General features: G+C 42.7%; 1 long non-coding RNA gene across 1 annotated transcript; it reads right to left on the reverse strand.

Annotated features, from left to right (window-relative positions):
• Window positions 1-444: 444 nt before the first annotated feature.
• LOC141938851 (uncharacterized) lies at window positions 445-14,315 on the reverse strand. Its single transcript, XR_012627404.1, has 3 exons — window positions 14,263-14,315; window positions 5,737-5,852; window positions 445-758 (listed from the first exon to the last, which is right to left on the reverse strand). It is a non-coding gene; the product is annotated as an uncharacterized LOC141938851 (long non-coding RNA).
• Between the last annotated feature and the right edge of the window lie 5,035 nt (window positions 14,316-19,350).

Raw genomic sequence — 19,350 nt, forward strand, 5'->3', positions numbered from 1 at the left:
CTGGACAGTTAGCTTTGCACAAGCTCCTTAAGCTCTTTCTTCTGATTGGATGAAAACTGCCACATTGACATTGTACAAACTTCCTTCTCTGCCCAAACCCACACCCTGAAGTTGTTTAACTTCCTGTGTTCTTCTTCATTCTTTCTGGGTTATGTCCTTGCCGACGCTGAGGCTTTACCAGTCTTGCTCATATGCAGGATTGCTCACAGGTCCATTTTCTCGCAGGGACTCCTTTAGAATCCCCACATATCCCTCTTTTTGTTTTTAAGCAATCTAAACTCCTTGTAAGCCTTTTTGCAACGATTGTCCAATACAGGTAATTTAGCATGGCAAAATAATAGCAAACACAATAATCACAATAATTACAATGATTCCTCCTTTTAACAATTCTTTTAACAATCCTGTAATTCCCAGGGAGTCAAACCATTCAGATAAGGCATTCCTTCAAGATCTTCACATCCATGCCCTTGTGCTAAAAGCAAAAATCAATGGCAGCTCTATTTTGTAACATAGCATGTCTAACACTATCGGCATCAGTTAAAAGACCACTTAAAGCTAAAGAAGTAGCATTAGTTTGTTTGCTAAGCCAAAACTGCAGTGGATTCGGCCATGTATCCACAGGTATTTCTACCAAGCACGTAGAGAACGGATTTTCAGGGCTTCCGGTGGCGTTTGGTTGTGAGACCACCCATCCTTCACCCTGAGACAGGTTCCAACACAGGCCAAACACCGAGCAGGAACCCAGCGAGAGCTGGCATCTGTGAAAACACAAACATAACCCTCGCTCCAAGTTAATATCTCATTCGGTTTCTGTTTCATCTTTCTTAACTTCCTTTTTCCAGTATCAAAGATTGGGTAAAGACCAAGATCAAAGTGAGAGGAAGACTGAGAAGAAGGATACTTTCATATTGCCTTCTGAAGAAACCAACCTCACACCCAGCTGTTACCTAGACGTGATTTCTATCTTTGTCTCAGGCATTTTCCCCTTTTCGCATTTACCTGACCTTTGGTCATTCTCAGAACATCATCGGTTTGCGAGGAGAGCCCTTCAAACTTCTTTCTGTAGCTCTGGGATCCAGCACTTATCTGGGTGGCACCTGTAACTGTGAATGTAAAAGTGTTTTTCTTCCTTGGAGCTTTTTCTTCATTGTGACTGTCTAAAACACGGGGATGGATCAGACACCTTTCAGGGTGCCTTCGAGCTGAAATGATTCTATCGTTCTAGGAGAAATACAGTCATACAGCTCTCTACCCTACTTTATGGAGAGTATCTTGCATAAACCTCAGGTGGTCATGATGTAATTTTTTTTCTATTTGGAAACCTAATTTTTAATCATTTGAATGGGGACTCTTTAGTCCGAGGAGGAGAAGGCTAAGGGGACACCTCATCACTCTCTACAACTACGTCTTGTAGAGAGGTTGGTGCTGGTCTCTTCTCACAGGTCATTAGCGATAGAACAAGAGGGAATGGCTTTCAAGTGCAACAGGGGAGGTTCAGACTGGACATTAGGACAAAATTTTTCACAGAAAGAGTGGTCAGACGGTGGAATAGGCTGCCCAGGGAGGTGGTGGAGTCACCATCCCTGGATGTGTTTAAGGGTCGTTTGGATGCGATGTTGCGGGATGTGGTGTAGGGGAGAACTTTGCAGAGTAGGCTGAGGGTTGGACTCGATGATCCCAAGGGGTTTTTTCAACCTGAACGATTCTGGGATTCTGTGAAATTTATAGAGGCTATAGTGATTGTAAACATGCATGAAGTTAGGCCTCACTTTCCTTAACTGAGAGAAGAATAGAAAAATCTAGAGTATCTGGTTTAGCTGAGAGTTAGAAAATGTAAAAAAACAGACAAGAAACACCTTTTTGAAATCAAGGACTAAGCGTCTCGCCTCCCCTCTAACTAGACATCGCAGTTTCAAATTGTAGTACCCGATGCCTTGCGGCAACACGGTCTACGTTGTCTGCCTGAGACAATTTAAAATCGTACTCAGAGGGATACTGTGTCCAGTTAGATAAGGCCTGGCCTAGCCGCTACCTAAGAGCGCAGCGACAGGTTCTCAGGTGAACGTCCTTTTTGTCTGACAGTGGAAATGAGGAATAGAGTTGGCTTCTTTGGGAAAGTCCTGTAAGAGCTCCAATGACCAAAACGGGGTGACTTTTCCATGGACAGGAGGTGCAGGGTGTGCTTGGGCCATAGTCGCAGGCCCATTCAGTGCTGCACAACTTGGGGCTCCCAGCATCTGAATGGTTGTAGGATTATCTACACTGTCCTCCTTTCCTTTTAAATGCGATCTCAGAAAACCAGCACCTGAAGAGATGCTTTACACAATCCGAGTGCCTTTCCAAACTGGGATCATAAAGAACTAGCACCTCCCGATGCAATTTCACCCACCTCCCCACCCCAAAAAGCCACCCCAACAAGCCAAAGCTGAAAGAAAATAATCTTCTAGCATCTTGACATGCCGATATGCCCAGCACAGGATCGGGCTGAGTGAGAGGCCCAGCTCAAGGGAAAGACAGACAAAAGCAGGAGGAGAAGGACACGGCCATGGGGGCAACACTTGGCTGGTCCTGGATTGTTGTGGAACCACAACCTCAGTACATTATCTCCTCCCTCTTCACTGGAGCTTCCTGCAGAGAAATTACAAATCCTGTTCTCTTGAGTCATCAATTGCTCAGTCCAGAAAGTCATAGTTAGTAAGAAATACCTCATCACTGTACAATAAATACATGGGTCAATGAGATATTAGCAGTTCCTGTGAGGTGTGAACTGCTCTTGACTGAAATCAGAGGAACACACAGGGATCGGTGCTTTGTGTAATCAAATCCTTATCTAACATTTCCTTTTCACAGCCTCAACAGCACTAAGATCCATAAAAATATTAAAAACATACGTGTGCTTTATAGATCATGGGTGCATCCCCTACTATGTTTCTTAGTCATCTTCTGTCTGGTTGTCTCTGTCATTAGGGCCCCAAAGGGGAGTCAAAGAAAATTGAGGATATTCTACATTCATGCAGCGGGGCCCTAAAGACTGTATTTCTGTGTTTTCACATACTCCCTGCATGACAAATCCCCCACACTGGTTGAAACTAACACTACTTGAAAATAAGTCCTGAGATAACGAGCCAAAGATCCAAGGCAGAGGGCTACTGAAGGAGAGCTGAACTTGCCTTGGTATTACGTGTGCACATACATCGTCTGCTGCTGAATTGAAAGGCCCAAGGGAAAGAAAGGATTTGTTGCTTTCACCTTACACCTGTTAAAACATACTAATGTTTTTCCAGATGGTACTTCTCAAGATCATCAGACATCTCCTGTAGGTGCATCATATCAGATCTCGAACAGATTAACAGTGGTACCACCTGTATTGTATTAAAAGTTTGCAAAGCTTCCAGCCTGAGATCCAGCATTCCTGAACAAATTTATATGGCTAAATTTAAACCATCAACTCCCAACATCTTAGCAGCACTGATATTTTAATGAAGCTATTTACTAATTAAGGTAGCAAAATCCATCTCAAGTCAACACTCAAATGAGAAAGAAATTGGTTGTAAAATAAAAACTGAGCAAAACTTCTCTGGGAACTTAGAGATTGCTTAAAATAGAAGGATGTTGACAATTTCCTCCTAATGAAGACACTTGCTGATAAAAGCTCCCTTGTAAAGCAAGACGTTATGTAAAGATATATATTTTTTTAAAACAATTGAATCTGTTAATTATTTAACTGTTTCTGCAGTCACTAGGGGTCAGGGCAGTCACAGGAACGGGCTTGAACAAGGCCCTAGAGCAAACCTTCGCTAGCATGTGCTTTATTCCAGCTCTCCAGAGCCAAAGCCTCTCTGCAGTGCTCTGCAACGGCTTTAAATTAAGAAAAAAGGGTGCAGTAGGCTTGTTATGCTTCCTCATGGCCAACTCAGGGGAGAGGAACAACAACTTCTATTCAAAATCGCTAAATAGCTATTTTTTGTCTCTTAAAACACAGTGATGACACAACCCTACTTCTCCATCATCCTACACGGTTTCCAAAAGGCATTTCTGTTCCCTCCTGAACTGCAGAGCCCTCACCACACCTTCTCCTCAGGGAAACAGTCTTTGAAAAGAGGTGTTCCCAGGCAGGGAGTCTCATTTTACCTTTCCAGTCTGGAAATATTTTAGATCATTTTAACTGCCTTTGCTTTTCCCATTCTGTTTTTCTTACAGGTGAAAATAATGATAGAAACATGCTACTGTTGAATGTAGTATTTGAGGCACCTGAGAGTACAACTACTATGCTGCAGAGTAACAGTTCCAGATCTGTGTCTACGTTATCACTTTAGACCCAGCCTTTCTGAGGAACCTTCACTCAGAAGCGACATTCTACCTCAGACCATTACATGATAACAAGATTTGCACAGCACAGTTATGAACCAAGTATTTGGCCAGTAGGTTCTTCCTGCAGGCTTGACTAACTAGGGGTACAGATCACACACCACAGAAACATCTAAATGCCTAATCACATTATTTATGTTTCAAAAAATTAATTTTACTTCCTGGTTTTTTGCCTCAAGAAATTATGAGCAGTGAAAGAAACCCTAAAGCAAAAGCAGACAATTCATAGATACTGCTGCACACGTGGATGCCGCATCGAGGACAATTCTCACAGCAGCAAGATCACTGTAGTTTTGCTGCTAGAAAATCACAGCCCTGAGCTTCAGAACTGAGCTCTTCTCTTACTATGCTCCTCAGGCAGGTGACCTTGAAATACCATAGCCAGGAGGACACATGCAAAAGAAAGGTTAGAGAACGTAGAGCGACACAGCAGAGTCCACTTCATACAGTATGGCACATGTAGAAAGATCTCATGCCCGCTAGAAAGCCCTGCATAAGCCTCAAGTTTATACAAGAATCTGCATTTCAGCAGCATCACACTGAAGTGACAGTTACAGTATACCAACCACCAAAACCTAACTCAAGCTGATGATGATGATTCATGAACAAAAAGTTCTGCTCAACAATACCCACTGCTTTCTAGGATCATTGCAACAAATTGTATTTACCCAGACTGTAGAGCGCATTCAGTGTCATCATCCATATACTTTACGCAACAGTCCCCAGAAACATTAAGAACCTGCTGGTCATCCATCAAGGGAAGGAACCAGGAGTTTAACAAAAAGCATACTTGCACTTATGGGGCTACCTGGCAAATTTACAGGCACACGAAGACCACCATTCTTCCCTCCACTTCCCCCCAACAGTTGTAACTGAACATTTTTTTTTTCCCCACCTAGTTTTCTGTTATCTCAGTTATCTTAAAATGGCACACTATTTTCACAGCCATGTTGAAATGACCAGACTTCTTTTATTTCTCAAGATGTGCATGATTTTAGCTGTGTAACTCTTTCATCTCTTTAAGTGCTGGTCATTTGCTCAGGTGATACAGCAAATCATGTAACACTAAGCATTAAAGAATGACTTTTTGGGCTCACGCTTGTCCCTGGTTTCACACTAGGATTAAATATTCCTGAAGTTTGGCAGATGAGAGCATAATTAAAAGCAACCTTGCAGAAAGTAGTATTATTTCCTAAATACCTGAAATAATTAAATATTCCTGCACAAAATAGCAAAGAACACCGCCTAGAAACTTCTCTTTGAAGAGTAGACTGAGCCATCCCAGAAAGGGGTTACCATATCTAGTTATCATTGATTAAACAAGAGCTCCTCAGGGAAAAGAGTGTGCTTCAAAGATGGAAAACTTACCTGGCAACAAATTCCTACTGCACCAATTTTCAATCATCTCAGAAGACAGTAACACAGTACACATGTCAAATCTTCACAGCCATCTTCCCTCTGAGCACCTCCCTTTCATTACATTGCTGCAGACAGCAAGCAAAAGAAAGATCTTTCAGACTAAAATGAAATTTATTAATAGAAAAAGACTAAATATACATTATCTAAGAAGAACCTGGTAGGTGAAAGTACAATAAAGACATAAATGTGACTGCTAGATATACAGTAAGAATTGTGAGCTCCCACAGACTGTGGGCTTATTTGCACAATTGCCATTTTCTTCTTTTCTCACAGCATAAAGAAAACATAAAGAAAAAAAAAAAGAGTAAATTACATTTATACCACCTGGAAACCGTTTGTATTTTAGTAGACGATGTACCTGAGAATAAACCCTGTATTCAGCCGCTCAAAACCTGTCAGTGTTTCCCCACACCCTGGAACACCCATCCCAGGCCATATATTCCTGCAGGCAGCCCCTGAACTGCCTTATTTACAAGCAGTTGCATGAACACCACGCTCATCTTTTCCACTGTTCATTTTTGTTCCTCTCTCGCTCTTGCTTTCTATTCTCTCACTCAAGTTTTACCTGTAGCTGAGAGAATACGTAATAGGTGTGTTAGAACAATTTTAATGTCATTGGAAGCACTTTCATATTTGTATGGGATGTTGATTCTGTCCCATACATTTGTTTGCCAGTCATCAAGGCAAAAATGACTGACTATGCATAATCACATGTACAAACACTGATATGCGAGAAATCCTAAAGGATACTCACATAAACTACAGAATTGTAATAACTTTGTTCTGTAACGCTCCTCATCTTTTCCAAACTTCTCAGCCCATTACTTGTCATTCTCCTATGCTTCATCTTTTCTTTTTCAGGTTGTTATGATAAAGTCAGCATTACTTCCTTGCTTACCTTGCACATGCCAATTCCCTGACTGGGCAACTGTTCAAACAGAAAAGAACAATTATTTATAGTCTACTTTATCAACTACAACAAAGAAGCCCCATGAACAATGCACCAGGCTGAGTACAGGTGCCAAAAATCACAAAGCTCTCTAAAAGAAGATGAGATCTAGCTATGACTGTACTCTTCTTTTACAGCTCCTTTCCAACTACTCTAAATTACATTTTTGCTTCAGAATATGGTGGTAGGCTTTAGTTAATTTTAAGTATTTTTTTCCTCTAAATTTGAAGATATAAATACAGTGGAAAAGACAAAACAGTGTTTATGTCACGCTGTATCTTTCAAAGCTCTCATCCCCTTCTCCATTCTGTAACAGAGTTCATGTATCCCCTGTGAGTTGCCCCTTCATAATTACCCAGGAAGAACAGCACAAATATACAAATATCAGAAGGGAAGCCCAGAATGGAAGCAAGCATAGAGAGAACATCAGGAGAGTTTCTTTAGCTTTCAATTTTTCTCTCCCCATTTCAGTGTAAGGACTATGGGAACACACAGACTATGGGAAAATAGCGACTGTGAACAAACAGCAGCAGAACAAACAGCCTTGTCCTTGCTCAGCTCCCGGAGACAGCGGGTCTCCACAAGAGCACAGCTCCACCCAGACAGCTGTTATCCATGTCTGGATGCACTGCCTAGCCATGCTGCCATCAAAGGAGCAATTATTAAAAGGATCAATGTAATTTACTTGTGTTTTATGTTAGAGCAGAATTATTTATTTTTTGTTTCCCTTCAAACAATGGGCCCTATCAAGAACGGGTTAAAAACAAGCACACCTACACACCCTCCCTAGAGCCCTGCCAGCTAAAGGGGTGAGCCTCTGCCTCCTCAAGCACAGGAGACCAGCTAGATGAAGCTGGCCAGCTGAGGGTTCCCTGCCATGGGCTCAAGTTTACAATTCAAATTGACTATTTTCTGATGGATGTTAAGTTTCCGCATGAAGCTGAACATCATGCTATTGTGTAAAAAGGCGAGAAAAAACTTCAGCAAGGTCTTACTACAAAGCCAATGGATATGAACATTTCTCCCAGCTCTCACACAGAATTGAGGTGTTTCAGCAATTATCAGTATCCATTCCTCTCTTTCGAGTTTCCCTGCAAGCAATAGAACTAGATGCGATCTCTGCAAGAAATGAATGAATTAATGGCAAAGACTCCTCAGCATGATAAGAGATAGTGCATTGAAGGTATTAGGATCAGGCTTTAATGCCCAAAACCAGTCTCACAGCCATGTTCGAGCCATAATGGAACTAGAACAAATAACAGTGCTACACAACATCAACTGTGCAAGGAGTTGGGTCCCCACCCCCACCCAAAATAAAACTTAAGAACAATGCAAAGATTAAACAGGTTAATTCTCTTTCTCTATCAAGAGAAAAGTGTTTATGCTCTCTGTTTAAAGCTATTCATAACAAAGATACAACACATTCATCTGTAGAAGCTTCTATTCAGGTCAGAGAAAACCCTTTTTAAACATCAACAAGTTACACCTCTTCAGCACTTCCTATAAAATAAATATTACCTATAAAATGAAGGTAGTATTGTAAAGAAAAAAAAAAAAAAAGAACTACAGGAGGCATATCCCACTGAATTTGGGTAATACCTTCCTGGCAACTATTTCTGACCCAAGAGACTTCTGAACCAACACCTACCACAAAAGGTTTTTTCCTTCTTCAGGTGTTAGCTAGCAGAGATCACTGTTCTTTTAATTTAAGATTGTTTCTCTAGAACAAGTGCACTTTCCACTCAACTTTCTTCCCCAAAAGGAAACACCTTAATGGTAAACTGCTGTGCAAAGAATATTATGTGTGTAATACCTCTAGAGGGACCAGAGTTCAAATCAAATCTTTACAGAACCAAAATATCTAGGCTGTCTATAGGAGATCAACACTTCAGAGGGACACTCAAACTCACCACCTTAGCTTTCCCCTTGAAGAAACCTGCGATCCATACGCCAGCTGCTTATCCAAACACCAGCACACACAGACCTTGCTAAGCAGACCCTTTGCTTGTGCTTCGCTATCAAGCATCTAAGGTCCTGTCTGCACTTCCACATCAGTGACTATCCCCAACATACTGTCGCTGTGTCTGATGGCTGCTGGTGGAATCAAAGGAGGCTCCTCTTCTGGGGTCAGGGAAGATTGTGGTATGGGCAAAAATGGGTGAAGAGGAAAGGCCACTGGTGGATTTGGACATGGTTGCAACAAATACACAGCACAGTACTTACACAGTTGGAAAAGTAAAAAAGGTTTCAACACCCTCTGCTATCACCTCACTAGTTCCTAGACATTGAAGGCTGCACCCCACTCCCACATGGCAGAATAGCAGAGTCCTTCAGCTGATGGGCTCAGGTAAGCCAAGCAGAGAACAGCTAGAAATAACACTGCCAAGTGATGAGGACTGGTTGTAAATTCAAACACCATTTTGATTCATTAATCTCCAACAGCTAAAGACAAACCTAAAGCAAAATCAACATGACTGTAGACTAAGCACTCATACTGGGGCTATTTTTCAGCCTGCTGAGAGAAAATGAGCTGATCAGAGACACACTTCATTGAGAGCAGCCACATTAGTGCTGCTTCAGCAAGCCTGCAGTTAGTTCCCATTAACTGACCTGTTTCAGAAGCTGGTAACACCATAATTAACCTTTGCTTCAATTTGAGGTGAAACCTGTCCACCTCCTGATGATACCGCACCTGCCCTACAAGCCAGTGCAAGTTTATCTCTAGTCTTTTGGTGGCAGTGTCCTGGTGATGAGCTGTGACTCATTTCCCATTAAGGGGCACAAACATTCAAGACTTCCCTGGGAAAGCAGCAGAGCAGAAGTACTGTTTTGCTGGCTCAACGGACAGTGGCCAGTTGAAATCCTACCAGGTGATTGCAGGGAAGCCAGGAGCCCACTACAACTGGCAGCACCAGGAGCTAAGAGCCATCAGCAGCGAGCCAGCCGAGAAAGACACAGATCAACACCACAGTGCCAGAGTCATGCCCACCAAGGCAAGCTTAGTGCTTCAGCAGCAACAGTCTGGACCAACTGAAAATATGAATGGTTTATGCATTCACATTTCAGAGTAGCTTGTTAGGTTACAAATACCAACATTCTATAGAATTATGTCCCTTAAGTAAATCGATGAGATTCAGAGATAAAGGAAAAACACAAAACCACAAACAACCAACTAAAAAAACCCTTCAACCACTATTTGTTTAAATCCATCCATCTGAAATCTGTCTTCAGCAGCCCCACCTTCTACTGGTCACTGTTATCTCTTACCATATACCTGCCCACATAATGCGATGTATCAGTAAATCTTGAGAACATTTACTACAAAATGCAGCTTTCCAGTATTGAATTTCATGTTATTGTTAGCTGATATTCTTCAGGGCCTACATGCATATATACAACTTATTGCTGACAAAAATCTCTCTCTAGTGAAATAGTGTACATTACACAGATAAGATCCTCCACATTTGTAAGAAAATTCCAAAGTTTGATGAAAATAATTTTGATAAGTTTTTCTCTGTTCTGGGGATAATATTTGAGTATCACACCTATATTTTCTCTGTAGCAGTTTCACCTTTCAGTAGATTTTGTATGTTGATGCAGAAAGGTTCAGGTACAATAGTTGGTACATAACTTTTCATGCATATACAAAAAGTTCCTCAAAACTGCCTTCAAAAATCTGTTTAAAGTTTCACTCTCCTTTAATCATTACATTTTAATATTCTAACATTCTAACAAGAGTCATGAAGCACTTTGCCAAATAAAATACAATAAAAATCCTTCTGGATGAAGTTTTTAATAGCTTGCAAGACATAATTCATCTGAGAAAAAGCTACACGGTAAGAAAACGACAGACTAAAATATCACACTTTTTCCATTCACATAGGCACATTGCTTATTGTTAGCATTGTTGTATGACTCCAGCAACACACTTCCTCATAAATATCAGCCCCTCAGAGACACCCCACTTAGTAAAAGAACTCTCTCAAACAAACACAGACAGACAACCAACAGTGCCAGAAGGTCAGCCGACAGATGGGACAGGTGTTAAAGCCCAGATCTGAACGTATAATCTTCCCCATACCCCTAAGATACAGAGTTCAGCCTGTGACACAGATCATGAAAATATTTAACTGTGGTAATATTAATGTGCATCCCTCTATGGATAAGACCTGATCCTATAAAGCTGATAGTTGTATTCTCCCCATCAGAAAACCTCCAAGCTATCTCGCCAATATAGAAACTCGAAGTACTTCACTAGAATCCGCATTCATCTACGCGGTTACGGGTATGCCTGTGTACAACTCTGACAGGCAGACATGCACACCCAGCTGTACACATTTCACAATGCAGAAGGAGAATAAAAGCAGAGAAACTGTAGACAGATTGTAAACTTTCTTAAACCAACTGATATACTGGAAAAGGATGCAAGTTCTTGGGTACATTGTAAACCAGTCTAAATCCAGACTGCTGTCTGTCATCCCACCTCTCCCCTCCACAGCTGCGGCTCTGCTTCTCCCCTGCACCCCCAGCAGTGTTCAGGAGCCTGCACATATTCCAACAGTCAGGAAACCCATCTAGCTCAACACCAATTCAGCACAGACTCTGAGCGAAAGGAGAAAGTCACCTCAGCCTGGGTTAGACCGGTTTAATTGTCACAGAACTACTCTATGAAAATACAGTTTAAGTAAGCGAGAAGGATCTGATCTGTATAAGGTACAGGATTTACCTCGGGGATATTGAAAGAAACCATCTCATCCTCTTCTCTCCTCACAACATGTTCTTTCTTCTTCCCTTGGGTCAGTATTTCTGACCACAGCTACATGATCAGACACTTGAACTGACTTATCGAGCCAAAACTTGACACAGCAAAGAAATTTAAAAGATTAGCCTAAACAACTTACAGGAATTGTGCACTGAGCAGAAAGTTAGCCCACTTTGAATAGACAAGAAGAGTTTGTAAGGGGTGAAAAATAAGACAAGATTGTCACCTTCTACTGAAAAGGGACAGGCATTTACAAGCAAATATCCCCTGTGGAATACAGGGGCAGCAGCTGAAAAGGGGTAAAAAATGACAGCAAAGCCTACAGCGAGTACAAAAACAACTTTTTAGCCAAGAATAAGCATTCAGACTGTTGAATTTTGTAAGTTTATCAAACACAAGCTCTCCCAGAAGTGTTTTCTAAAACACATCACCCTACCATTAACTCTACAGACAAGATTAAAATACAAGATGCACAGACTATAACACAAGAAAACACACAGCCTATGTATTTATAAAGCCCATCTCCATAAAATCAGTGATACCCTCTAACAGACTAGAAGTACTCAGGTATCACCTCATTTATATTACAGAGAATATTTATTCCTTTAGAACATACCAGCAATTTATAAAGCTAAGCAAACAAACCCAAAACACCCCCCCCCCCATATGACTCTAAGAACACAGATTTCACTTTTTCAATATGCTATCCGGATAACACATATGCACATCAAAAAAAGAGCCCCAACTAACAATATTTAATTGGTTATTGGGCTTTTCTATAACCCAGGCACTACACAGAACTGTTTTAAAGTTAACAGAATACACACAGCAAAGGAAAGCATTACCTTGAAACAAACTCTTCTCACATTCTACACATTCTGAAACATAATCGGCTTTAATCACTGCTACACATAATACTATGGAAATGATGTAGGTGAAATGCAAGTCACATCTTAGAAAGAATTTTATGTAAATAGCTAGCAAAAACCAAAAGAACCTTGTTTTCTAGGAAAACATATTACTCACAGAGTGGCCATCCCAATCTGTCTTCTCAGTTCTCTCCTTCAAGAAACACTCTCAAATAAAGAAGGTAATGTGAAGAATATGGTGGTGATTCGTGTTAAAAATATGGTGACTTTGTTGGTGTTTGCCATGTACATAAGTTAAAGGAGATTTATCATGGCTTTATGGTTAAAAGGGGTTTGGAGGTTTTTTTTCCTCAGTGACTGTTGTTAAGCAGGTGGAAAATTACTGGCAGGACCCCCGTCAGAAGACCCCAGCAACACCGGACTGCGCAGGTGAAAAATGATTGGAGGAACCCCTGCCAGGATCCCCAGCAACATCAGAAAGCCCGGGAAAGTTTAGGGGGCTCTGCTGATTGGAGGAATCCCTGCCAGGAGCCCCAGCAACACCAGAAAGCCCGGGAAAGTTTAAGGGACCCTGCTGCGCATGTGAAGATGGGACTATGAAAGGGAGTGACGCAGCACTACCTGGTGCTCGTCGGTGGGGAGCAGAAAGCCCCCCCTGCCCCCCGGCGTGCCACACTTTTTTTTACTTGTTCTTATTGCAAATAAATTTATAAAAGATATTTGCAGCTCTGCCTCTGCATTTATAACAATAATATCGGAAACTAGAATTCATAAACTCGAGCAAAAGTTCAACAGTGTTTCTGCTGAACTACTGCTCTCATAGCACTTCAGAACTGTCTCTTCTCCAGACAAAAAATACTCTTTTTTTTCTATTTGAGCTCTAGTCACTATAAGAACTCACGACCTGACCATCTCGCTTCAACCATCAGTAACAGCCCTTGTTTCTCAGGCACCCCCACCCTTTTCAATAGTTTACGTGATTGAAGCAATCAAGATAAGCTTGATTACTCTTCATTTCCATTTAACATTAGAATTGCACCTGAGGAAAACCTTCCTGCTTGAAGAGCTGTTTTCTCCTGAAAGTTGTAGGTGATTTAAAGAAAGGTATCACCTCTCCATGAAAAAACTTTCATCCCATCTGTAGGCAAATACAGCTAGCCTTGCAATACCAAAGCATGCAGCAGAAACAGATTTTTTAAAAAATTGGCTAATTAGCCATCTAAACTTGGAAAAAAATAAAGGCCGGTATTTTCCTCACATCAAATAGATGGTTATCAACCTGAGAGAAAAGCACAGAAGCAGCATACAAACAACAGTTTTCCTGATTCTAGGATCACAGCAGTGCTGTGAGGATCATAAAGTGTTAAAAGCCACATGAACTTCTGCAAATAACAAGAGCATGACCAGAGGTTTAAAAAAAACTCTCAACAAATCTGCTTGAAAACTTTTTTTCTTCTTTTTTGGCTTTACCACCACAACCTCCTAGAGAAGCATCTGATTTTCAGACTTTGAAATGTTAGCACAAGTACTGTCACGCACATTCAACAAATAAATAAAGTCACTTTTAAACTTCCATAGTATGAAGGTATTTGATTAGGTTAGATAAGACTGTCCTGCTAAAAGTACCTTTGTGTCTGAACAGCAAACGTTGGTTTTCTGAGTTTGTTGAAGCTTCAGGACAAAAGTTCAGTTTGTGTTCCTTCAAAGTATCTTGCAAGAGAAAAATCTATTTTCCTTCAACAAAGGCAATACAGACAGACAACCCAGAAAAGTACAGAAATGATGTACGTGCTAATCTCAGAGAAAGGCTCTGATATTACAAGACATCAAGACAGTTGGGAAGCAAGCTTTTTTCCAAAGATGTATTCAACTTTACAAAAGCATTATGGTTTTACCTTAAACTTTCTGCATCTGGGATGTTAGCGGGGCACTGCCATCTAAACGCCACGGTGCAGAGTAGCCTCAGGGTCTTTCGGTAGCTTTAGGACCTGGCTTGTGATAGACTCTGTTGGCCCAAAATCCACATGGCAGTGAGCTGTGGTGAGTGCTCGAATCCATCTGCCGCCATTAACCGCGTGTGCGAAGGGCTCCCAGTACCAGCTGAAGTCACAGAATCGTCCAGGTTGGAAAAAACCTTGAAGATCACCCAGTCCCACCATTAGTCAAGCGACACTTGGCCGGCTCCTCAGCACTACCTGGGTGAGAACGAGCTGACAGGAGGGTGATGGGCTCTTCTCCTCGCCCTGTGCCCGGGAACGTCCCCCGGCTGGAGCAGGGACAGGGCTGCCGGTGGGGCCACCTTTGGCGGGCCCTGCCCACGGGCAGCTCGGCCCGGCCCCGCTGCAAGGGCTCCCTCAGCGCCGGGCTCCCCGCGCCGAGGGCCCGGCGGGGCAGCGGCCGCCCGAGGAGCGTTTCCCACAGCTCCCGAGCTGGCCCTGGGGGGAACCCGCCCCCCGCCGGGGAAAGCTCCTCTCCAGAACTGCCCGGCCTCTGCCAGGGGCAGGCAGGGAGCGGGCGCGGCTGGAGGCTCTGGGGCTCAGCCCCGGGGGTCGCAGCCCCTGGTTTTGGGGTGGTTCTGGGGGCGGCTCTGTGCTGGGCTCTGCGCTGGGGTGTCCCGGCACCCTCCCAGCGGCCTGGCTGGCTGCAGGCTGCCGCCGGCTGAGGCTCTACCCTGGGATGAGGGTGGGTATCCAGCTTAAATGGGGGGAGGGGGAAATGTGGCTTTCTCTGAATGTTCCTGATCAGGTTACTGTGCGAGGGATAATTTTGTAAGGTCTCTCTCAAAACCCCCAGTTTTTTTCCTGAGAAGTGAAGATTGGCAGTTGGAAATAGATGCTGAAAGACTTCTAAAAGTGGCTGAACTGCTGGGCCAGTTTTGCTGGGCTGTCTAAGCAAAGTGAAGTTCACATCCTTTCCCCCTTCCAGCCGGTGTATCCTGACCCTGCGGCAGTAAATCGATGGGCAGTCACACAAATGTTCTTCCCCAGTACCTGCTCTGCCCGTGCGGTGACACCGATGGGCAATCTTTAGTTTGTAGGTCAGGCGGCATTTGATTCCGTGTGCTTGTTTATCACTGCCCTGGAGTCGTTCAGGGGAGAGCTGGTGACTGAGTGTGAAGTGCTAGTTCGTACTTATTGTGGACCTTGAAATGTTTTTTCAGTAGCAGTCTAGCTGCTGTCTAGCAGTTCCTGTCTCCTTGGTGAATTCTGTTCCAGGTTCCTTGTTTTCATGATGCCTGGGTCAATCCCAGTGTTTCTCTATCCTGCTGCATTGAGACAGGGAATGCAAACAAATTGTAGTTAGACGGCACAAGACAGAGGGACTCGTGCAGAGGCAGGGAGGGCTACGTGCAGAGACATACCAGGTGCTGATAGTGTTGCTAGGCTACTATCTCCTGGTCCGGGCAGAAGCCTTGAAGATGTGTGGGTCAGCAGCAAGATTACCCCGGATTCCGGTGCAAACTGGCCTGGCAGTTTGGCCAGGGAACAGGGAATGACTGAGGCTGCGCAGAACGACTGGGTGAAAAGTTCACCAGCGAGGAAGAGGAGATACTTCATCTATACGACCCCCGCCCAGGAATTTACGACCACTGCCCAGGACTTGAGGAGCTCAATGCGCAGGCGCAAGGGGAGGAGACCTAATTACCATGAGAAGCAAGGGGAGGCGGTGATAGGCTATGAATATGTATAGGCGTCTTATGAATATACAATACTTTGTACCATAAAAGCAAGGGAATAACTACAGAAAGGCGCGCATGCTTGTGGAGGAGCGATCCCCCATGCGCCCAGCGCTGAATAAACATACCTGCTTTACAACCCCAAAGTTGTAAAGTTCTTTTTTCTGCAAGTCAGCATTAACTTCTATAGTCACTTTCTTTGGGTGGAAGAGTCAGGACGATTCCACTGTAAAAATATGCAGATGGGGTCAGAGTTGGGCTTTGCTAAGGTTTGCACAGAAAATGGGTTGTGTTGCCCATTCCTCTTAGTTCATTTGTATGGTTGAAGCATAATTCTTCATCGAAGCCAAAGCAGGAGATTGCTTTGAAATGTTTCTTATGCCAGCAGATCTTTGACCAACAAACCAAGAATCAACAGCTTGTATCGATATTAAAACCCTTCACAGCTGTATGGGGGGGGGGGGGGGGGGGGGTAGCAGGGGAGGGGCTCCTGTGAGTGACTCTTTATCAGGGAGTGTAGTGATAGGATGAGGGGTGAGAGTTTTAAACTGAAAGAGGGCAGATTTAGGTTAGATGTAAGAAAGAAATTCTTCCCTGTGAGGGTGGTGAGACACTGGCACAGGTTGCCCAGAGAAGCTGTGGCTGCCCCCTCCCTGGAAGGGTTCAAGGCCAGGTTGGACGGGGCTTTGGGCAACCTGGGCTAGTGCAAGGTGTCCGTGCCCATGGCAGGGGGTTGGAACTAGATGATCTTTAAGGTCCATTCCAGCCCAAACCATTCTATGATTCTGTGACTAACCCATCTAATATTTGAGGCTGGCTGACTGTGAAGTAGAAAAAGAGCCAGTTTGAATAATGGCATCATTAATCCCTTTAGCCTTAGGGTCTGACAAGCGTGATGAGTTGTACAGACCTTTTAATGCGTCTTCCCCCTTTTGCTACTGGTGTTTCTGTAGAGACCCTTGATCGTTAAGTACAGTGCTTCCCTCCTGTCCCGCTCCTTTCTCTCTCCTGGTTTCAGCTGGTAATGCAAAGTAGGGTTTCTTCTCCATTTTTCCCTTTCTAAAGCAAGGGTTCTGTGGCGTAAAGAAAATGTGAATGCTGCCTTTAATTTAATGTTGTCCTGCCATGTCAGCCCTGTGCTGCTTCTGATTGCAAATAAGTCTAAACACGCAGGGCAAGCAGAGGGTTGCAGGCACAAATTATGCCTTGCTATAATTGGAGTTACGGGGGCTCCAAACCCAGGTGCCTGGTGTCCTGCTCAGCCTAACTGGGCAGTGAGCTGGCTAAGCCAGGTTTGAGCACCCTCTGCATACGAAGCTTAACTTCTGCTGCTTTATATGCTGATGTACATCTCTTGGGTTTAGACCAAACAGATGTATGTACAGCTAAGCCTCTGAACTCTAAAAATTGAACACTGTGTTAAGTGCATGAGGCTCTCCTAGCAAAATTAGGTGCAGATTGGTTGATATTTTCATTCATACTCTCTTCCATAAACAAAAACAAGGCAATGCTGGATTTACTGCATCAGCTCTTTAACAGATCACTTTGTTCTATGTCCTTCCTCTACAACCAACTGCAATGCCCTTCCAGAATCAGAAGCACAGCAAATACATTTAACTAAAAGAAGCCAGCGTTAAATGGTCTTATTTAATGTTAGCAGGAAGCTGATGGGAATATCCTTAAATCAAAACTGATATGAAACCGAAATGTGTCCAAAACTTCTGCTGTGTGTAGCGTCACCCTTAGTGGATTTCAAACCTTTTCATTTCCTGGTGATCGGTTCTAACTGTCTAGAGCAATGCAAGTAAGTTGGTAGCAACTTAGATGTTTTCTTACATCCACAGATATTTTTGAAAAAGTAGTTGTGACTTCTAAGTTAGGTCAAGTTATCTAAAAATCATAAGCAGGACAATTTTTTTCTCATTTATATTAATGCTGGGTAAAAGAACAGACATTGATTTGGAAACCTGTAAACTGAAGGATGTTTTCCAGTAAGGTTGTGGGTTTTTTTCTTCTGTGAAGTCTTCAGTATTTTATTTTCTCCCACAGTAATTCTAAGCTGCAGAACCAGCCTCAAAGGCATTATGGAATTACTTCTCCGATTAGCTTGGCTCCTCCTAAGGCTATAGACTGCATCCATACTCAGAAGCTGGTTGAAGCGATGAAGCCATCTGGGGTATTGAAAGATGGGGAAGAACTGAATCACAGGTATAACAAGGCTGTCACATTTGTTAACCTCTTGGGTTTTTAGGGCAAGCTTAATATGAGTTTTCTTTACAAGCTGGTTGTTCTTGGTAAACTGAATAATTTAGTCAATGAATAGATTTCAGAACTTGGTGAGAGCAAGGTAAGGATTTTTTTCATATGTTCTTATCAAAACAGCTGAAGCCTTTTTATTTCTTTCAAAGGCCATACTACTAGGATTGATGAAGTTCAACTTTTAACTTCTTAAGTATTGAGTAGAGCTGTAGTAACTGCCATTGCAATAAGGTATAAAAGATACTTCAGTTCAAGATCTTGAAGTCTTTGGGGCACTGAATAGATGTGTGAAGTGGCTCTCTCAGTTGACTTGTAGCAGTTAACAAAGCTGAAACAACTTATTGTGGGGTGAGATAGATGGTCAGTGGCACTAATCTTGCCCCAAACAGCCTGCAGCCCCCAATCTAGTTAGAAATGATTACACTAGATTTGCCCTTTGTATAGCTCTTAGATTGTGTTAATTTATGTATGTCTGCTGTGGGGGAGACTAATAATGCGTCTTAATTTCTGTAAATTAATGAAAGGAGTGCTACATTACTCATCTCTTTTTTTTTTTTTTTTTTTTTTTCTGAGTTGCAAGCACTCCAGAAAAACAGTAGCAGTCTATTAGACTAACAATTCGGTAGGGAGTGAGAATACATTTTTTATGGAGGCTCTTGTAGTCTTTCTAAAAAACTTGTACGCTGCCTGAACTTGCACATAGATCAATGTGTATCTTATCTTCTAAAGTAAACTCTTCTACCCACAGAGTCTTCCCCCTTCAGCAGTAGCAAACGTTGGTGGCAAAATATTTACATTTGGATCTTACTGACTCAGAGTACACAGTAAAGGTGGAACTTTCATTGTCTGGTGATAGTTCTAATGTTTGAAAGTGACTTCCAGCAATAACAGAAGAAATGGAATCTCTTTGCAGGTGCTGACAGAGATGCTGTTTCTGTTGCTCCTAGACATGTAGAAAGATCAGATACTTTTCAGTCATTCTTTGAAAAACTAAAACATCAGGAGGAAATAAAAAATCTTAAGAGTGACTGAGCTCTCTCCTTGATAA

The sequence above is a fragment of the Strix uralensis genome, unplaced genomic scaffold (genome assembly GCF_047716275.1).
Source record: "Strix uralensis isolate ZFMK-TIS-50842 unplaced genomic scaffold, bStrUra1 scaffold_364, whole genome shotgun sequence".
In the NCBI taxonomy this organism is placed as follows: Eukaryota; Metazoa; Chordata; class Aves; order Strigiformes; family Strigidae; genus Strix; species Strix uralensis.